Source organism: Pelodiscus sinensis, chromosome 6, assembly GCF_052426305.1.
Source record: "Pelodiscus sinensis isolate ZL-2025 chromosome 6, ASM5242630v1, whole genome shotgun sequence".
Classification (NCBI taxonomy): Eukaryota; Metazoa; Chordata; order Testudines; family Trionychidae; genus Pelodiscus; species Pelodiscus sinensis.
In genome coordinates, this window is record NC_143057.1 from 9,888,286 (window position 1) to 9,904,588 (window position 16,303).

The following is a 16,303-nucleotide window of genomic DNA, read 5'->3' on the forward strand; positions in this document are numbered from 1 at the left end:
GGTACAAATATAGGAATAGGAGCTCTATGCACAGTCATTACACAAGAAAGTGCTATGTTATGAGGGAAAAGTTATGGTATTTAATTCTTACTATACAGGCAGTCCCCGGGTTACGTACAAGATAGGGACTGTAGGTTTGTTCTTAAGTTGAATTTGTATGTAAGTCGGAACTGGCGTCCAGATTCAGCCGCTGCTGAAACTGACCAGCAGCTGACCACAGGAAGCCCGAGGCAGAGTTGCTCTGCCCTGGGCTTCCTGGAATCAGCCGCTGATCAGTTTCAACAGCGGCTGAATATGGACGCCTGGGACAGAGCAGCTGAGGCGCTGTCGGGTAGGTCCCCGCAGCGCTGCACCTCAGCGCTGCGGGGACCAACCCGGCAGCACCCCAGCAGCTCTACCCCAGGTGTCCCCAAGTCAGCCGCTGCTGAAACTGATCAGCGGCTGATTCCAGGAAGCCCGGGGCAGAGCAACTGCCGAGACGCACCCTGGTCCCGCCCGCATCCTCCGCGGCTTTGCTCCGCCCTGGAGGACGCGGGCGGCGGGACCGCGGCGCATCTGGGCGTCCCGCCGCTCCCGTCCTCCGGGGCGAGAAAAGCCTCGTTCGTAACTGCAGATCCAACGTAAGTCGGATCTGCGTAACTTGGGGACTGCCTGTACATAACAATTATTTAAGTTTTATCATGTGAGAGCACTCAAAGGCCCCAATAAGGAACCAGTTTATATACCTTCACTCCCTCTGGGGCACCTGGCGTTGGCCACTGTCGGCAGACAGGATACTGGGCTAGATGGATTTTTGGTCTGACCCAGTCTGGGTGTTCTTATGTTCATTTTTTAAACAACTGTTTAAGAAACAAAAACACTACATAGAATCATCTCACACATCGCTTAACAGACTCGATTATTTTCCATTTAATCTAAAATCTACACAGAGGATGCAGAAACCATGTGGCATGCTTTTGATGATCTCGAAAGATGTGTGGCTTTGGACTCTACACTTGAGTTTCCAGTGGCTTACAAGTTAGCAGAAGTTCTTCTCACCCTTTCCTTCAACCACAGACACTGAATAAAGTCACCAGCCAGCTCCAGGCCAAACCCCCAAATACAGCATGCACACAGGGCTCTCAGAGCTTACATCTCTGAGGCAAAATTCTGCTCTCAGTTAGCACAGAAAAGCATCGCATAGGTAGAAATTCTGTCCTCATTTAGACTCATCTATCCAGGCATATTTTAATATTGCATCCACCAGAACGCCTGAGCATCTGGTTTCCAGAGTAATATTGTGAGGTCACAATTTAGTATAATCCCCTACCACATGGTTAAAACACAGAGCTCCATTGCAAGGATTATTTATTGGTCTAGCTCACCGAGAATATAGTATGTGCAAGCAATGTGTTTTGCTGCCTCACTGTTTACTAATCTCATATCTCTAAGTTGCCTGGACTGTTTCTTACTGGATCTGATACATGTCATCCTTATCCTCTTATCTGACACTAACTACTGAGGAAAGGGACGTTTTTAGATGCAAACCAATTTTTAAAGTAATAAATTGTCTCACTGGATGCAAAATACAAGAAGATTTATACAATTCAGGATACACACAGGCTGAAATCTTGTTGGAAGAAATTCAAAGGCACTTAATATGGGACCTCCCTGACAAACAGGCAAACCCAGCTGAAGTAAGACTCAGTTGAAGGATCATTCTGCACCTGGGCTGTGTCTAGACTGGCCAGTTTTTCCGGAAAATCAGCTGCTTTTCCAGAAAAACTTGCCAGCTGTCTACACTGGCCGCTTAAATTTCCGCAAAAGCACTGACTTCCTACAGTAAGAAATCAGTGCTTTTTGCGGAAATACTATGCTGCTCCCATTCGGGCAAAAGTCCCGAGATTTGTTTTGCACAAAAAAGCACCGATCGTGAAAATGGCCATCAGGGCTTTTTTGCACAAAAGCGCGTCTAGATTGGACACAGATGCTTTTCTGCAAAAAGTGCTTTTGCGGAAAAGTGTCCGTGCCAATCTAGACACTCTTTTCCAAAAATGCTTTAAACGGAAAACTTTTCCGTTAAAAGCATTTCTGGAAAATCATGCCAGTCTAGACGTAGCCCTGTTGTATAATCACATCAATTGTTCTTTCTATTTTTGTCATATCCGTTTCTTTTCCTCTCTGTCAGGTGCCTGGAGTTCAGTTCTTGACATAGGAGATAGAATTGTATTTGCATAAGAGAATGTGCTTTGTTAAATTTACATCTTGTGAAAATCAGTGTATTGGGTTTTGTTAGATAAGATCAAATGCAATTAAAATCTGTTTCTTCCTCCTTTTAGATAACTTTACACTCGGTCCTGCAGTTCATACAGAGGAAAACAAACAAATAAGAAAAAATCTCACATTTAAACCACCGTTTTCATAGAATCATAGGGATGGAAGAGACCTCAGAAGATCACAGAGACCAACCCCCTGCCCAAATCACGACCCCAACTAAATCATCCCAACCAGGGCCTTGTCAAGCCGGGACTTAAAAACCTCTAGAAATGGAGATTCTATCACCTCCCTAGGTAACGCATTCCAGTGCTTCACCACCTTCTTAGGGAAATAGTTTTTCCTAATATCCAACCTAGATTTCCCTACTGCAACTTGAGACCATTTCTCCTCATTATGCCATCTGTCACTGCTGAGAACAGCCTCTCTCCATCCTTTTTAGAACCTCCCTTCAGGAAGTTGAAGGCTGCTATCAAATCCCCCCTCACTCTTCTCTTCTGCAGACTAAACAAGCACAAATCCCTCAGCCTCTCCTCCTAAGTCAGTTTTGCCAGAATCAAACCCAAGATTCATATTGTGCTGTTTTTTATCTTGTTCTTAATGTCTAACAGTACAGATGGACAGAAATTATTATCATGCTTTAGTTACATGTTCCTTATTTTTCTGCACATTAATGTAATGCCAAGAAATATAATTGTACATAATTTTTTTGGTGCCTCATTCATGGGTTAGTTAACTTTGAACCTTTGCTAAATAATTTTTTTCAATAATCTGCATTCTAGAAAATCCTGACTCGTTTGTACTCATTAGTGTTAACTAATTAATTAACTAGTATTAGTCCCTTAAAGATAAAGCTCTTGAAGATATTTAGGCTCCTAACTTCCACTGATGTTTATATAGCTGGTTAAGTTGCAGGTAGAAACCATAGCATTGCCAACCCAAACAGCTCAAAGACCAGGAGTCAGGCCTCAAAAACACATGAAATTAGCTTAGAAATCAAGGAACCTTTAATAAATAACAATAACATTTGGGTTCTTTTCCTTTGCTTTCTGATCTAAGAGCCCTCAGGGTATACTCGGGTCATATTTTACAAATCTCTTCTCAACTAAAACAGATAGGAACTTAATTTCTTTTCTGAAAAGGAGTTGAGGTTGTCATGTAATCACTTGAATCCAGGAGCTGGTGCTTTGAGCATCCCCCTCTCTCCCAAGACTTGTGATAAATTCACAAGAGTTGGAAACACTCTGCTATAAGCTTGATTGGAAGCACTTGTGTGTCAGTATCAACATCTTTCAATAAGGAACACCGAGAAGTCCATAACCTATTGTGCATGAAATTAAAGAACAACAAATGCAGCCGGATCCTGAACTCAATGGCAGGGCTTCTCCATTCACACAGCACTCCTATTACATCGGTGACTGGGATGCATGGATCTTCACATAAAGATTCAGTTACAAGATCAGGCCCTATGCAAGCAGGCCTAGGGAAAGACATCCAAATACTGATAAAGTGTATTTTCTACATAATTAGGAGTAGAGAAATAAGCTCCTACATTTTGTCTTCATGCTTAAGAAATAGTGATTTAAAAGGGCAGTTTGAATGTTCTGTTTCCTATAGATCAAATTACGATGCAATAAATCTGATTGTGACCACAGGTAGGTAATATTTTCATTGCTCCTTTTATTTTAATTTATTTTGCATTAGGGTGCTATCTTGTCTAAAACTCAGATGCCAAACACACAAGGAACCCTATAAAAATATAGAAGGTCAGATGAAAATTAAGTAATTAATATAACAAATAACTTATTCAAGAGAGGCTCAAAATCAGTTTCTCTCTCTTGTTCCTCATAAAAAGCTGACAAACACGCTAAGAAAAATCCTAACAATTCTTCATACTTCCATTGTGCCTACTTGAAAGCAACAAAACAGAACAGAGGACATTTTTATGCTGTTATAAATAATTGGGTGAGCAGGCAAGGGATTAGTTTTTCAGCTGGTTCAGGGAATAGAAAATTTCAGATATTGCACAACTCCTACTATCTACAATGACTATTTTGCAAGAAAAACATTCGTTTCTGCATGATTTCATAAAAAGCTTTCATATTCTACTTGTTTTCTTCTTTAATGCAGTGGTTGTTTATTTAAATGAAAATGTGCAACATCAGTCAAAAAAGCAAACAGAATGTGAGGAATCATTAAAAAAGTAATAGAGAATATCCTAGTGCCTCTGTATAAATCCATGGTACGCCCACATCTTGAATACTGCATACAAATGTGGTTGCCTCATTCAAAAAAGATATCTTGGCGTTGGATAAAGTTCCAAAAAGGCAAGAAAAATATTTAGGCATTTGGAATGGCTGCCGTATGAAGAGAGATTAAAAATACTGCGACTTTTCATCTTAGAAAAGAGGACACTAAAGGGGGATATGATAGAGGTCTATAAAATCATGACTGGAGGGGAGAAAGTGAATTAGGAAAAGTTATTTACTTGTTCTCATAACATAAGAACTCAGGGTCACCAAATGAAATGAATAGACAGCAGGTTTAAAACAAACAAAAGGAAGTGGGTCTTTGCCCATGAAAGTTTATGCTCCAATAAATCTGTTAGTCTATAAGGGTAGGTCTACAAAGCAAAGTTATTTCGAAATAACTTTACTAGCGTCTACACAGCCAAACCGCTATTTTGAAATTAATTCAAAATAGCAGAGTGCTTATTTTGAATTTGGTAAACCTCATTCCACGAGAAATAACGCCAAAATCGAAATAGTTATTTCGAAATAAGTGCTGTGTAGACACTTATATCGAAATAGGGGGCCTCCAGCCTTCCCAGGGTACCCTGGTGGCCACTCCAGCCCCAACCAAGAACACTCCTCTCCCTCCCCCCTCCCCGGAGCCCTTAAAGGGGTTGACTCTGGCCACAGTGCCTGTGCCAGCACTAAGCCTGCCAGCTCAGAGCCAGCAGTCACTGCCCCTGACCCAGTGGCCCCAAAATATGAGCCAGCAAACCACTGGCAGCCAACCCTCCACCGCTCCCCAGGAGCAGTCTGCCAGCTCCCAGGAGCCTGCCAGGGCCCGGAGAAGGCGGGTGCCTTCCTGGTCTAGGGTGGAGATCATGGACCTTATTCAGGTTTGGGGGGGATGCCCCCAAGGTCCACGATCTCTGCACTAGACAGAGGAACGCAGCCGTCTATGTCAGGATAGCTGCCAGCCTGGCCACCAAGGCCACATGAGAACCTAGGAGCAGGTTCACATGAAAATCAAGTTGGTCTGCCGAGACCCCCCAACCCTGAGCCCTGAGCTTCTCCTCCCCCTTCTTCCCCTTGCTTCCCCTGTCTTGCTCCCTCCTCCCAGGTTTCCCTCTCCCCTCTCCCGCCCTCTCGCCTCCCCTCTCCCGCCCTCCTTTCCCCAGTCTCACCAGAGTTTCATCTCCCCTCCCCCCAGTTTTGTTAAATAAAGAGAGTTTGTGTTCATGAAAATACGTGTATTTTATTTGACATCAGGAAGGGAGGTTAGGGAGGGGTAAGTGGAAGGACGTGAGGGAGGAATGAGGCACAAGCCCCGAGTGGGGCACACCAGGGAGGCTCTTAGTGCTCCTCAGGGTAGAAGCTCTCCCACAGGGCCTCCTGGATACTGACAGCTTCCTGGATGGACCTTCCAGATGGCAGCCTGCAGACAGTGCAGCCAGGCTCACAGCAACGCATCCCAGAGAAGCACCAGAGTGCCCAGGGGCAGCTCTGGCTCCATGTTGCAGAGTGCTGTGATGTCCCAAGTGAGGGTGACCAGAGCACACAGAAACAAAATGCTTTGCTGTCCCTCATCGAGGTAGGCAAGCAAGCAGGGAAAGCTGAGAACCGGCATTCCAGGAGGGGTCCCTTTAAGCACAGGTCTCAGATAGCCTCAGGCAGCAGCCACACAAAGTAACTCCTGACCTGCTGCCCTGCTGGACCTGGTTCTGGTCAGCCTTAAATGCGATTCAGCATCCACTTAGTGTGGGGACGTGCTATTTCGAAATAGCAAAAAGCTATTTCGAAATGCATTTTGTGTATAGACGTGTTATTTCAAAATAACTTATTTTGAATTAACTATTTCGAAATAAGATATTTTGAAAAAATGCTGTAGTGTAGACATACCCTAAGGTGCCACAGGATTTCTCGTTATTATTTTTTTTTTCAGATCCAGACTAACACAGCTACTTCTCTGAAACAAAAGAAAGTATATCTTCATGCAATGCACAGCCAACCTATGGAACTCCTTGGCAGAAGATGTTGTGAAAAACAGAACTTCAACAGGGTTCAAAAAAGAACTAGATACATTCATGGAGGATAGGTCCACCAATGCTTATTAGCCAGAATGGATAGGAACAGTGTCTTTAGCCTTTGTTTGTCAGGAGCTGGGAATGCGTGACGGAGGAGGGATCACTGATGAATACCTGTTTTGTTCATTCTCTCTGGGGCACCTGGCATCTCCGTCGACGGAGCCATGTAGATTTATTTATTGGGCAAAGGGAAATGAAGCGGCGATTTAAATAATCGCCGCTTCATTTAAATTTGCATGGCTGCCGCGCTGAGCCGACAAACAGCTGATCAGCTGTTTGTCGGCTCAGCGCGCTAGTCTGGACGCTCCCCTGCCGACATCAAAGCCCTTTGTCGGCAGCCCCAGTAAACCTCATCCCACGAGGAATAACGGGGAAGCCATGTAAATTTAAATGAAGCAGCGATTATTTAAATCGCCGCTTCATTTCCCTTTGCCTATAACCCTCATCTACATGGCTCCATCGATGGAGCCATGTAGTCTAGACACAGCCTCAGATACACACAGAGGACTTTGGTGGCAGCTATCTGTACAGATCTGGGAAGGCGGGATTTGGTCCTATGTTTGCTGCCAATCAAAATCCCTAATAAGTTTACACATTTTTATATCTATATCTAATTACAATTTTCAAAGATGTCTGAGGAGGAGAGAGGAGCGAATAAACCCAGCCACACGTGCCAGCACTTAAAATGGCAGAAATACAACGTTTAGCTGATAAGGTGCTTTTATTCCCCAGCAGGAATTGCAGCAATTGCTATTAATCTTCTTGAGCAATGGGAAAATGCCTGCCTGAAAGCCCACTTACAGATCCAAGGACAGGGAACCTAATCCTGCACTCGTGCAAAACTACTGTTCTGTTACTACTTGCTATCAGTCAGGTATTTATTCCAATTATGAATTTGCGAGGGCAGGGTTGCCTGGGTGGCGGATAAGGAGTCCTCCAATTAGCTTATAATACATCTTAAGAACTCTTCTGATTATATCTCTCTGCCATTATTTTTACCTTGCTGTTGAGAGGCTAACGTGCAAAATGGCTGCTGGGCTTATAATGCCTGTGAAGGGAGAGAGCAGGCAGAGGAACGATTAAGGTTGAATTTACTTTCCAGAACATCTACAGGAACTGCCACAGCTCTCTACTTCTTATTGTTCAGTGTGTTAGTGACATGAACACCTCACTGTGCAGGAGCGCACGCTATACAGTAAAGAGGGGAGGGATAGCTCAGTGGTTTGAGCATTGGCCTGCTAAACCCAGAGTTGTGAGTTCAATCCTTGTGGAGGCCATTTAGGGATTTGGGGCAAAAATTCATCAGGGGTGGTACTTGGTCCTGCTGTGAAGGCAGGGGACTGGACTTGATGACCTTTCAAGGTCCCTTCTAGTTCCAGGAAATAGGCAATCTCCATTATTATTGAAGGCAATGTAGAGAAGAGAAGCTGACCTGTGTCTGAAACATCTATTAACATGTAGTCCTCTGGTCATGTCTGCAAAGGAAAGCTCCTCCCTTGACTTTCTCTCTTTCATGTCTCCTTCCTTATTCATCCTGGGTGCATCTACGCAGCACCCTCAATTTGAAATAAGATGCGCAATTTGAGCTACGCAAATTGTGTATCTTATTTCGACTCGATTTCAAAAAAGCTTATTTTGAAATTTGGCACCTCTGCACAGCACCAAATTTCAAAATAATGCTCTATTTTGAAACAAAATACAGGACTATGTAGATGGTTTCTAGGTATTCGCTCTTTCAATTTGCTTTCTTATTTTTCCGGGTGGGTAGTTGAGGTTTATAAATGCTTGGTAGAGATCCTGAAGTTTCTGGTCTCTGACAGTGGGATTAGAGCAGATGCGGTCGTATCGAAGGGCCATTTCTTGCCATTTCTGGCCATTTCTTGCCAACAGTTTCTTGCCATTTCAACCAGAAAGGATACTGTCTCAATGACTTAATTACCTGCATCCTGCTTCAAAAGCCTTTTAAATCTGCACTTGAAAGGGAATCCTCTGAACTGTCATTCATGCTAAAATTCGACACTCTACGTGTCGGTCTCAACAAAGACACTAACTACCTTACCCATTACAAAGATAGCTTCCCCAATTATCACCTCTAATACCATTAGCTCACAGACATCCCACTCTCCCCACCTCTAATACCATTAGCCCACATTCCCCCCCCCCCACATCCCCCTTCTGTTCTGAAATGTGATTTGTCCTTTTCATATGTGTTCATTTTTTTAAATTGTATCCTTTGATATATATGGTTGTGACTATTTTCTTCCACTATTTGATCTGCGGAAGTGGGTCTGGCCCACGAAAGCTCATCATCTAATAAACCATCTTGTTAGTCTTTAAAGTGCTACATAGTACTGTATTTTGTTTCAGCTACACCAGACTAACATGGCTACATATCTAGCTCTATTTTGAGACATCCCTCAATCCTCATGAAATGAGGGTTATAGGGATGCTGAAATAGCGTGCCAGTTATTTCGAAAAATATTTTGAAATAACAGGTAGCTTGTTAAGATGGGGGGGTAGCCATTTTGGGATACCTCTGGTATCCCAAAATAGCCATGCAGTGTAGACATACTCCATTTTTCTTTTTTGCTGTTTGCAGAAGGGCATAGTATCTATGTAGGTATTTTACACTCACGTATGTGTACAAGCATGTATAAAATTATCATGAACTATATAATACTAGAAGACTTACCCAGCACTGCTCAGGTCCTTCAGGGCAGAGATCTGGCAGTGGGTGGTGTGTGTGTGTGTGTGTGTGTGTGTGTGTGTGTGTGTGTGTGTGTGTGTGTGTGTGTGTGTGCAAGAGTCAGGGCAGAAGTTTGGGGGCTCAGGAAGGGAATAATCGTGATAAATTATGGAAGCTTGTGATAAACTGCAGTCAATCAAAAATGAATTGCATATGTGCCTTTAACTTGCATAGTTGGACTCCTGGTAACTAAGGCATCCAGCTTTATACACAAAGGGATATAAAAATGCCTTTAATAGCATGTTTAAGAACTCACTAAAACATTCCTAAAACAGTTTGTTTGTTTTGTAATGCACATGGCAAATTCAAGAGGGCGTATTTGCAGTGACCCACATAACTCATTGGCAGATTTGTCGCTCAGGAGTAATGGAGCCATCATCCCAAACTCCAGCTAAACCTTTATAGCCCAGTGAGCCATCGTGTATATAATTTACGCATATGCCAAGCAATCTGTGAATTGTTGATGTAAAAGTACCCTAAATTGCATCTCAACTTCCCCAGCCACAAACAGTTAGTGGGTAATATCTTTATGCTGCTGGCCAAAGCCACTCTGAAAGACTGTAGCCGATTAGCCTTGATTATTGCATTTCGGATTGTCATTTAATTCTGTTTGGTTTGTTTATTCAGTGAGATATACTACTTCAATGCTATGGTGAGAGGAGCTTTACAAATAGATAGCTAGAGCATATGGGCAGAAAGCATGGTCCGATTGGTTAGGTAAGTTTTGAGATGTTTCTAAGTTAAGATATTGTCATGAATTTTTGTAAAAATTATAGAAAATTGAAAAAATAGGATTTATCACTTATGATAATGTAGCTAAACTATAAGCTCTCTGTACATGAAATATGACAAATATCAATAAAAATATACAGGCAGTCCCCGGGTTACATGGATCCGACTTACATCGGATCCCTACTTACAAACGGGGTGAGGCAACCCCGCACTAGCTGCTTCCCCCCAGCAGACAAGGGAGACGCGAAGCTAGTGCGTCCCCCCTCACCCTCCAGCAGACCAGGGAGACGCAGAGCGGCTTTTCTCAGCAGACACCTCAGCTTGAGAATAAAGGACTGAGGGAAGTGAGGTGTGGGAGAATAAAACTGAGCTCTGGAGGAATGTTTGGCTAGAGTTTCCCCTACAATATGTACCAGTTCCGACTTACATACAAATTCAACTTAAGAACAAACCTACAGTCCCTATCTTGTACGTAACCCGGGGACTGCCTGTATAAGGAAACTAATATTAAAATTTCAATTTCACCTAAACCATATTTTGAAGCATAAATTCTTTCATGCTTATACATCACACAACTCTGTGACAGCAGAAATATTTTTAACTAGCAGGTGAGGCCTGTCATTGTTCGGGCAAAGTCATTTTTCATAAATTACACTAATAGGAAAGTTCAATAAATTAGATAGATTTATTAATGTGCTTACAAAAGGGAAGTAATAGAACAGTTTTAAACTTGTAGGAGTTCTACTTCAAACTGTGATTTATAACAGTAAAAATTTTCTTTGCACTAAAATGACAGCTGAATAGGCAACTCGATTTTAATTTTGCTAGCAAATATTTTTATGAACTCTAATTATATTAAGACTTTTTTCCTGATGAAAACCAAAATAATTATTTAAATCTTTCACCCAGTATAGTCTGGTGTAAAAAGTAGTGCATTCAGCTAATTTAAGTGGTAGGATTCTTTATGCAAAATGTGGTATCTGTAGGTAACCACGTCGCGAAGTAGGATCATTTTAATTGCAGCCACGGGGTCGTCTTTAAAACCAGATACGCAGTGCTACAATTGTAGGTGATGTTCACTACCCTTATTATCAAACCTTTAATCTAGATCAGTGTTTCTCAACCTTTTTTTGTTCATGGCCCCCTTCTGAGCCTCGTTTACCTCTGTGGCCCCCCTCATAGCTGCTGTTAGTTGGAAAAAATGATAATTTACCTAATGTTCCGTTTTTTCCATGTGGCCCCCTAGAGGTAGGGCGTGGCCCCTGGGGAGCCATATGGCCCACAGTTGATAACCACTGATCTAGATCACTTAGTGTAGGTGCCAGGAACATCATAATAATCAAAAGCAAAAGTAACAAGTGAACCCCTGAAAGCCCCAGGAAAAGCAAATGATTGCTCAGACAAATGGCGGAAGAGATGAAAAATTGTTATGTGTTTAGAAGCAGAAAAGAGGACAAACCTTGCCCTGAAAATGTGCTATAGCCAGTGGCTGGAAGTATGATAGCCTAGAGGATCAACAAGAAAATATAGGCTAAAGCATAGAGATCGCAATACATCCATTAACTGTATCAACAATAATAATAGCAACAATTTCTACTCCACTATCAACCTCAGTCTGGAACAATCAACACAAGAGGTCCACTTTCTGCACACTACAGTACAAATAAACAATAGTCACATAAACACCACCCTATACCAGAAACTTGCTGACTGCTATTCTTACCTCCATGCCTCTAGCATCCATCCACGGCACTTCACACAATCTGTTGTCTATAACCAAGACCAGGGTAATGTGTAGCTGGCAGGCCACAATGATACTCACAGCACATGCTGAGGACAGCAATTTAAGTGTGGTTGCATATACATGCAAATATATATGCAAATATATGCGAATAGCTTCTTTCACACTGAATGGGGGCATGAATACAAAGCACTTCCCACAATGCCTCAGTGCTCCAGGCACTTCCTCCCTGCGGACGAGAAACGCCGACACCCTGTACATGGTCTGTTCTAGCCAGCCCATCCACTTGCATTTTTCAATGCTCATCCCACCTGGGAGATGCCTCGCCATTGTGGAGTGTGTTCCCAGTGGAGGCCAAGTTCAAAGGATCTTGCCCGCAGGCTGCGTGTTGAGCCCTGCATAAACCCAAACCACACCACGGGCCACAAACAAACAGGCCAAGCCCTAAGATACAACCGGATTTGCTCCAATCCCACAGACAGGGACAAACACCTACAAGATCTTTATCAAGCATTCTTAAAACTTCAATACCCACCTGGAGAAGTGAGGAAACTCATTGACAGAGCCAGATGAGTACCCGGAAGTCACTTACTTCAGGACAGGCCCCAAAAGGCAAATAACAGTACACCGCCGGTTATTATCTACAGGCCCCAGCCAAACCCTCTCCGGCACATCACTGACAATCTACAACCTAGCCTGGAAAATAATTCCTCACTCTCACAGACCCTGGGAGACAGGCCAATCCTTGCCTACAGACAGTCCCTCAAACTGAAGCAAATTCTTTCCAGCATCCACACACCTCAGCACAGATACACTTATCGAGGGACCTATCCCTGCAACAAACCCCACTGGCAACTCCACCCACATATCTATGCAAGTGACACCCTCACAGGACCTAACCACATAAGCCATCACATCAGAGGCTCATACAACTGCACAGCCTCAAATGTGATGTACGCCATCAAAAGCCAGCAATGACTTCTGCCATGTATATTGAACAAATTGGACAGTCTCTATGACAAAGGATAAATGGACACAAATCAGACATCAGGAATGGGAACGTACAGAAACCTGTAGGGGAACACTTTAACCTTTCTGGACATTCAGTAGTGAATTTGAAAATAGCCATCCTTCTACAAAAGAATTTCAAAACCCGATTACAAAGAGAGACAGCTTGAACCAGAGTTCATTTGCAAATTCAACTTAGAACTGAGTAAGGATCTTAACTGGTGAATGCACTACAAAGGCAATTTCCCCTCTATTGATATGCACATTTCCACATCAACTGCTGTGAATGAGCCACTTCCAACCTGACTTGATTAGATTCATTTACACAAATACCCTTTTTCTTTTATTGTCCTTAGTCTACCCATGCCACTGTAAACTCCACTCCAATTCATCTCTGACTTGAAGCTTTTTACCTGAGATAAGAACAGCTATTTAAGATAAGAATTTGCATGTAACTAGTTTCTTGGTAGATTAGAACTAGCTAGCCTTTTTTGTTCATTTTATTTTATTAACTTACTTTGATCTGTTTTCTTTTGCAACCACTTAAATGCTACTTTTTTATCTACTATGTATTTGAGAGAGTTTGTGCACCTGTCTGTGTGTCTGTCCATCCATGAGTCCATTTGTTCAAGAACTGCTCCTAAACTGTAAAAACTAAGACCACCAAATTTGGTATGTGTCTTCCTTTTATCATAATTTAAAGCAAGGTCAGGATTTGGTTGTGCCAGGATAATGGGATGTGCAAGGAATGTGATTGTTTCTTACCAAATGGAAAGGGAGGGCTGTGATAGGAGGGGAAAGTTATACTCTAGAATGACCACAGGGGGGCAGCAAGCACAGGGGATGGGTATTCCCTAGAATGATCATAGAAGTCACAGGGCCTCTAGCAGAAGGGGTTAGCACTACCTAGAGCATGCCATGCTGACTTCCCCACCACCCGAACAGCCCTGAAAGTTACCCAGAATGCCACATGGAAGCCCCAGGGCCTTTCCAATTGCCAGAGCCCAGGGCAACTGCTGCCTTTTCCTCCCCATCAGTGGGCCTGCTCCAGTGACAGGGTATGATTTCAGAAATCCAGGTTCAATTCCCTGTTTCCTACACTCACCTACACTACAGGGGTGCTGAAAAAGTAAATAAATAAAAAATGGTGAGGTAGATACTACAATAAAACTGAAATCTTATAAGCACCTAATGTTGATGGGTGTTGAGCTTCCACACACCATTCAGACTGGGAGTTGACACTAGTATTTTGGTTACAGCATGGCACTCAGCAATCTGCAGAATTGCTTCCTACCTAATAGCAAAGTCCTGGTACTTCTTTTCTAGAATTTCTAGACGTACGCAGCTTTAATTCATACATATGTATCAGACTTCTTCTATTACACTTAATTGCACAATTTTACTCCCGCATTTGCACAAGTTGAATTTATTTCTGTCACCACGGCCTCTATTACAGCACCAAATTCAGGAAACAAGCAAAGCTACATGTAGACTTATGAGTACATTAGCAACAGTGTGCAAATGATATGATATTTGTCATGTGAGCCAGAACAAAACAACTGTTCAAGTCAAGGCAACATGAACATAGAAAAATGTTATACTTAAAAAAAAAAATTCTGGTGCTTACATTATTATTTGCAAAATCGGTGCTATTTATTTCAGTGATCATGTGGCATTCCCTAAGCTTTATGAAAATATGCTTATGAATATGAATATGACATAACTGGAATATACTTTATGAGAAATACTTCATACAAGATATCATTGGAAAGATTGTAATCCACTGAATAGGATTATGTCATTTATATGCATGTTTCATTCCTTTATCTGAAGTTAGAAATATGAAGTATAAACCTGTGTTACTAAAACAGTCATACTAAGTGAGGCATAAGTAGTATTCAAGGAACTTAATGGCTCAGTACTCAGAATAATGATCTATGAACAGACATCATTTTCCTGTAAGCTTGGGAGGAGGGACTATGGTGTCTCCTACTAAGGCTAAGGCCGAGTCTATACTGGCACTTTACAATGCTGTAACTTACTGGCTCAGGGGTGTGAAAAGACACCCACTACTCTGAGCCTACCAAGTTACAGTACTATAAAGCACTAGTGTGAAACATGCTATAGCATTCCCAGCACTGTTAGCTATTCCCCTCATGGAAGTGGTTTACATAGAGCTCAGGCCATGGCCACACTTTGGCTGCATCTAGACTGGCATGATTTTGCAGAAATACTTTTAACGGAAAAGTTTTTCCGTTAAAAGTATTTCCGCAAAAGAGCGTCTAGATTGGCATGGATGCTTTTGCACAAAAAGTGCTTTTGCGCAAAAGCATCCGTGCCCAGTATAGACGCGCTTTTGCGCAAGAAAGCCCCGATGGCCATTTTAGCCATCGGGCTTTCTTGCGCAAAAAATGAATGTGCCTGTCTACACTGGCCATCTTGCGCAAGTATTCTTGCGCAAGAGGGCTTATCCCTGAGCAAGAGCCTCAAAGTATTTGCGCAAGAAGCACTGAATTCTTACGTTAGAACGTCAGTGCTCTTGAGCAAATTCAAGCGGCCAGTGTAGACAGCTGGCAAGGTTTTGCGCAAAAGCAAGTGCTTTTGCGCAAAATCTTGCCAGTCTAGACGCACCTAAAGTGCTGTTGTGACTACACTTTAACCTTTTAAGTGTAGACAAAGCGCAAGGTATGTGACCATACCACCTGATGCTGGGACCCATCTTGGATTCAGCACGTCACTCGGGGGAGGGGGTGGCACTGCCCCCACGCTCACTAGCAGAAAGCGGAGCAATGTGGCCAGGATAGCAGAGCAAGCTGGGGCTGTGTTGCTCCACGTCCCCCGCCACTTGGCAGTGAGAGTGGAGGGGGCCATACCCTCACTACCGGCACTATACTCCCAGCCTTGCCAGTCCCCTGGACTACAATGCTCAGCGCAGGGTGTTGGAGAAGAAGTGGGGTGGGGGCAGAGCATGGCAGGGAACAGGAGGGAAGAAGGTGGTGCAGGGGCAGAGAGGAGGTGGAGAGAGGTGGACCCTGGGGTAGAGAGTGTTTGTTCCAGATCTTCCCCAGGCTGTTGTGAGTGGTTGTGTACCCAGTGTCCACGGTCCGCACCATGTCCTTCCTCACCTGGCTGTGACCCTATCTCTGTGTCACTGAGGGCCTGGCTTAGTAGGACAAACTTGAGGGTGCCCATGAGAGCAGGAAGGTGGGTTCAGTGGTATTTCAGCACATCAAGTGACAGTCACAGGGGTTCCCACTGACCAAACCATTCACGCACAGTACAGGTTGAATCTCCCTGGTATGGCGCTCTGGGGATCTTATTGGTCACAAAGAAGGGGATTTGCCCGATTTCCCCTCCTGGCCCATGCTAAACTGCTGCCCTCCCTCTCCCACTAGGGCTCCAGCCTGCCCTGCTGCTGCCTGGTCACTTCCTGGGCTGGAGATCTCTAGCTCCTGCTGGCCTTGTGCCACCGGGGCCAGAGCTACACAGCCGGGGCTGGAGCTGCCTG